Genomic DNA, 6,498 nt, shown 5'->3' on the forward strand with positions numbered 1-6,498 from the left:
GATGTGTGTTTTTAAAAACAAGGTACATTTACAGGTTACTATGTGTATAAAAAAAGGAAACTCATCAGGCTCAAAGAGGAGTAAAATGAACGCTGCCCATCCATATTGTAATGTGATCATTAACATGTGAGGCAACTGGTGACCTGAGCCATCATCAGGATTCGGTTATATTTGCATTGAATGAAAGCACACTGCATAATGATAGAATGGCCTATGCATTTTAGCCATGTGAAACAATGCGGTTCTATTTGCATGTAATCATTTTATGTTGAAAGACTATGTATTTTATTTGAAAACATGTACAGGTTAATATGTACATAAAAAGGGAACAGATAATATATCTACAGAGCATCACCTCATGTCTGCTTTTACTACGCAAAAGGGTACTATGAAAACATTTTTCAGAACCACGCTGCTGCCCAAAGCAGGAAGCACAATACAACAATACAACCAGAATCTTCAATAGATCAATTTCTATGTACTAAGATCACTGTGCAGGAATATACACAATGCTTAGTCTTTAGGGTGGTTGTGTTCCGTTTGATATCCTTCTCTTATCACACCAACTCACGAATCTTGCTGCTGTGTTTGGAATATACACAATGCTTAGTCTTTAGGGTGGTTGTGTTCCGTTTGATATCCTTCTCTTATCACACCAACTCACGAATCTTGCTGCTGTGTTTGCACATTGTTGTACTTCGCCCAGCAGATATGGGAGTTTTTTGACATTGGTCATGTTTTCAAAATCTCCGTATGTGGTTGTAACCAAAAATGAAATCGGGGCTTCATTGTTGCGTAAATAGATTCAACTCGACACTTATTAATGTTTTGGTGCATTCTATAATTTAATACAACATTCTGATGCCTCCATAGTCTGTCTACCTCTCTGCAGAGTGTGACGGCATGAAAAGCTCAGTGTGTAGAGGGGTGGGCGGGGCTTTAGGCTGCGTGGACACTTCACGGACCTGCTGCTTTTATGAACAAAATGTGCGCACAAGATCAGCTAAAACTATGCTAAATACTATGCGAAATAAAGGTCCGACTTTATGTTTGATAATTTTTTGGGGTTTATCGTAAGTACCTTATATTTATTGGACACTTAAATGTTTTAGGTACATTCTGTAATGGATGGGAAGTTATAAGGTGACATTTCAATGCTGTTAAATGGACACAGGATCAAGCCAGGGAGCAATGGCCGCGGTGCAGGAATGCCAAGAATGTTCAGATCTGAGAGGGGGCATGTTCAGACCTGAGAGGGGGCGTGAGAGGGGGCGTCTCCCTGCATGAAGCCAAGTTGCAGCAACCAATCGGTGGCAACGAAGCAATGACGACGCGTTCCAGACCCTTTTTTACCAAGACCGCCCCCTTTTTCACACAAACAGAGAGTCCCTGACCAAATCACGCCCCGTTACGCCCCTTTTTCGCCTAAGCCACCTCCTCTCTTTATAAGCCTGCAGAGGTTAACTCCCCACATTGCTCAGATGCCTCAACTCCGTCCATTAGGACGGCCACGCAGGCTCGCCGTCCAAAAAGTGGATATACATTTGAAGTGATAATTAACAATCACCATGATAGTTTTAATTTCCCACCCACAAGCTTTTATTCAGCGTCTGTTCATTCCCCCTCATTTGCCCGTTTTGCATTAAGCCAGGCATTTGTGACCATATTAAAATGGAAAAAAATAATAATAAGCCTAAATAAACACATTTCATCTTCAAAAGAAGATCTTCGTCTGCTGACTTGGTAGAGCACAACTATCTAGATAGATACCAATCATTTGTTTATGTTTACAGAAACTGGAGAACAGCCTGAATGAATTTGGAGAGAAGTGGGTTCTCAACCCCGGTGATGGAGCTTTCTATGGACCAAAGGTGAGCAGTACACAACGTAGTGAAGCAATTGACCATTATTCACACAGCGACCACTTTGAACCCTACCCCATCAGGTACATGGAGTGTTGATTCCTCTGGAATACAGGACCGCTACAAGACTGGTTTCATTTACAGTGTGCCGTCTGGTTCACTATATTGACATTTAGATCCATGATGCCACTGGTCGATACCACCAGTGTGCCACTATTCAGCTTGACTTCCAGCTTCCCATCCGCTTCAATCTCACCTACGTCTGGTACTTATGACTTTTTATGAGTTTTATTGTCTCCGCCAGTCCGAAAGGCATGGCGAGAGAGTATGTTTTACCCCCTGTCCGTCCGTCCGCGTGTCCGTGTGTCCTGTCCGTGTGCGACCAGCTAATCTCCGGCACCGTTGGCCCGCTCGCTGCAAAACTGTGCACACACACTCCCTGGATGGCAATTCAGAACCTCTGCCCCAAATGTATCACATGGGCCTGTTATAGCGCCACCAGGAGGCCGATTTGTGCAAAACCCATTTTTTTAATATTACTCCTACAGATTTTATCCGAACATCATGCAAATCGGTACACAGTATCTCTACAGTCATGTGATCAACACAGATCTGTCCGATTTTCCGTATGCCATCCTCATTGCCTATGGTTGGCTTCCAAAGTTTGCAAGATTGGTCCGTTTTGAACAAAAAGCCTCAAACTATGCACGCAGCTTGCGATTTCCGTGAAATTTCACACGCACATTCCCACTAGGCCGAGGAAGAAATGCCACCCTTTTCACATTGGCCTGTTATAGCGCCACCAGCAGGTCTAATTTAGCAAAACACATTTCTGAACAAAATGCCTCAAATCATGAATGCAGTGTCTGATTGCCGTGAAAGACCTAAGAATAAATGGCACCCTTTTCACATTGGCCTATTATAGCACCACCAGGAGGCCAGAATAACGTACCTGACCTGGCGGAGACCTGTGCTCCGAGGAGCACTTTTTCTAGTTTTACTTTATTTTTTATTGTACATTACTTTTTCTTGATTGTTTATATATTTCCTCTTGTGCAGCACTTTGGAAACCTTGTGTTTGTAAAGTTGTTATAAAGTTGATTGGATTGGATAGAAGTTGATGAATTGTACCCGATTGTTTTACTTAACAAGCCATAGCAAATTATATCACTCCGCACATCACAGCCCTGCTTTTCCATGCACAGTAAACTCATCAGTGTTCATTTAAACCAAATAGACCACTTTGACACTTTCCAAACTCTCTTGTAAGTTTTACTGTACGTGTGTCAAAAACAGGTTGAATATTTTGTATTGCTTAAGCCTCTCCCAAGAAACACAAATTAGTGGAGGTCCATTTTGTTTTCTTGCTTATCTCTTTTTGTTGTAACAGCCTTAATAGAGGACCGCGCTGCAAAAGTCTTCTGCTGTAATCTGTAATCCGTAAGCAAACATCTTCTGCCATAATCTGAAGACTCACCTCTTCAAACTCCACCTCAGCCCGTAGCACTTGCCCCAGCCTTGACGACCTTGCAGGATTATGCAAAGGCTAAAATGTAACTTAGATATCATGTTATGTAGACAGATGCCCGGTCATTGTTGACCTGGCATCCTATAGTGTGTATAGTTTCAATGTAGGCTGATGATAGGTTCTTGGTTTACGTATGTATTAGTTATTATTAGATTATTGGTTTACTTAATATGTATTACTTTATTATTAGATAACTATGTCTATGCATTTGATGTATTATTGATGTATTATGATGTATTAGCCTATCTTGTGTCCTTGCTTACTGTAAATCGCTCTGGACTGAGAGCGTCTACTAAATGCTTAAACTGTAAACTGTTACTGTAAACTGTAAAAACAAAACAAGGTGTGCTTCCCCCGGTAACATGCACACCCGAATTCACTGTTGGTTTCAATACTGAGAAATAGCTGATGAATAGACACACACACACACACACGCACTCACTCACGTACACACACACACACACACACACACACACACACACACACACACACACACACACACACACACACACACACACACACACACACACACACACACACACACATTAAAGTCAATCACTTCCTGCTTGAGTGGTAGCATCTGCCCTCATAAAGCCATATACTATGCAAAGCCCCTGCTTATCCTCGTCATTGCACACAAACAAATCCTCAGGGTTATTTGAACTCAGAGAGTGTCACATTTGACCCTTCGGGGGCCATTTTGAGACACTCAGAGAGATTTAGATGAACTCTGGTTCTTTTCAGCCATATATATATATATATATATATATATATATATATATATATATATATATATATATATATATATATATATATATATATATATATATACATACACACACACACACACAAAATAGCCAGGGTTGTGCTGAGAGCTTCAGCGCATCAGTAGACGACTGGGCGTGAGCCTCCCTTCAGCCAAGACATGCATATATACGACATTGGGCAAAACGACAATATGAATCGGTAATCGATTTTAACGTTAACAATGTGACTACATTGATGCGTGGACCCCTACATCAATCTAAATGTACCAAAATTGGACTAGGTTTCAGATAAAGAAAATAGTAATCTGTTTCTCAACGTTTCAATCAGTCAGATCTTCATCAGGACAGGAGCTCTCAGGAAAGGAGAGCGCAATGAAAACAGCGGAGCCTTTCTAACTGATGTGCATACTTTATTTTCCTTTGTTGAGAACTGCAACCTGGGCACTGAAGTGGATGTGTGTGGACTAGCTTTATATTAAACAGAGGAAACACTGAAAAATGAAAAATGACCTTTACCGGTCTCCGAGACTGTGTTGCTTTCCTAGATGTCCTGCACCTCCCTGTGTGTAAAAAAAAGGTTTCCCCTGAAGAGGAGAGGAGCCCCAGTCTGGTCCAGGAAGAACCAGAGCCTCCACACTTCAAAGAGGAGCAGGAGGGGCTATTTCAGACACGAGAAGAGGTTGATAGGCAAATGCTAACATTACAAGCAGTGAAAAGTGAAGATGAGACATGTAGCCAGCACCTCAACTGAACACTTGAAAGCACAAGTTGATGTAGAGGATTGTGGAACATCACATCCAACTAGTGATGACCAGAACCTCCCTCCACACTGTTCTGAATCTGACATTACTGAAGACAGTGAAGCATGGGATACCAGTGTAGATCAGTCACACTGAAGTCACACAAGGTAGGCCTACACGTGGAAGGACACATATTGTCTTTGAGGGACAAGCTGTCCCAGGACCTGAGATCATCGAAAGAAACTCACTCCATGCGGACTCACACAGGGAAGAAAGGTTTTAGTTTAGGTTTTAGTCCAGTCTGTTGCAAAATGTTTAATGGCAAGGGAAATCTTAAGGCGCACATGATGACTCATACAGGAGTAAAGTCATTTACTTGTTTGTAGCAAAGGCTTTAGTCGGATGGGTCATGTAAAACAACACATGAGGTTTCATACAGGAGAAAAGCCATACACTTGTACAGTTTGTAGCAAAGACTTTAGTGATTTGAGTAATCTAAGAAAACACACAAAGACCCATACAGGGGAAAAGTCCTTTACTTGTTCAGTTTGTAGCAAAGGCTTTGGTGACAAAAGTCATTTAAAAATACACATGAGGACTCATACAGGGGAAAAGCCATTTACTTGTAAAGTTTGTAGCAAGGGCTTCAGTCAGATGTGTCATGTAAAACTACACATGAGGTCTCATACAGGAGAAAAGCCATACACGTGTTCAGTTTGTAGCAAAGACTTTAGTGATTTGAGTAATCTAAGAAAACACGCAAAGACCCGTACAGGGGTAAAGTCCTTTTCTTTGAGCAAAGGCTTTGGTCGGATGGGTAATGTTAAACAACACATGAGGACTCATACAGGGGGGAAAACCCTTTAGTTGCAGGTTATGGTACATACAGGGGGAAAAAAAACTTTAGTTGAAGTTTATGGTACATACAGGGGCGAAAATCCCTTCAGTTGCACTTTATGGTACATACATTGGAAAAAACCTTTAGTTGCAATTTATGATACATACAGGGGGAAAAAACCTTTAGTTGCAGTTTATGGTGCATACAGGGGGAAAAAAACCTTTAGTTGCAGTGTATGGTACATACAGGGGGGAAAACCTTTAGTTGAAGTTTATGGTACATACAGGGGAAAAACAACTTTTAGTTGCAGTTTATGGTAAACACTTTGATCCAAATGCACATCTGAAGATATCGTCACTGCGGGGTGAGAACTCTAACATGAAATAAGTTCTCAAAAAATGACGGCCCCCTCACGCATTAGAAGGATTATATCTGACTAGAGTTTCATGGACGTGTTTTAAAAATAAGTCTAAGGTGGAGTTTGAAGATGAATGGGCTTAAATGGGCCAAAATCATTTTCACCGAACCAACATGGCAACCCTGTTTGCCATGTTGACATGGAGACCTATGGAGCTTTATGATTGGGTAGTGGGAAAGGCCTCACGTGATTGGCTCTCAGACCCCGGAAGTGCAGAATGCCAAAAATAAAGTTTGAGCATCTGTACAACCGATCTGCACGCGAGCAAACTGTTATTTTTTCTGGTCACAATGTTCATTGAGAATGCAATTCAACAATTACAACATGTTTAACACAATGTTATAA

This window comes from Gymnoscopelus microlampas (genome assembly GCF_963454915.1).
Source record: "Gymnoscopelus microlampas genome assembly, chromosome: 6".
Classification (NCBI taxonomy): Eukaryota; Metazoa; Chordata; class Actinopteri; order Myctophiformes; family Myctophidae; genus Gymnoscopelus; species Gymnoscopelus microlampas.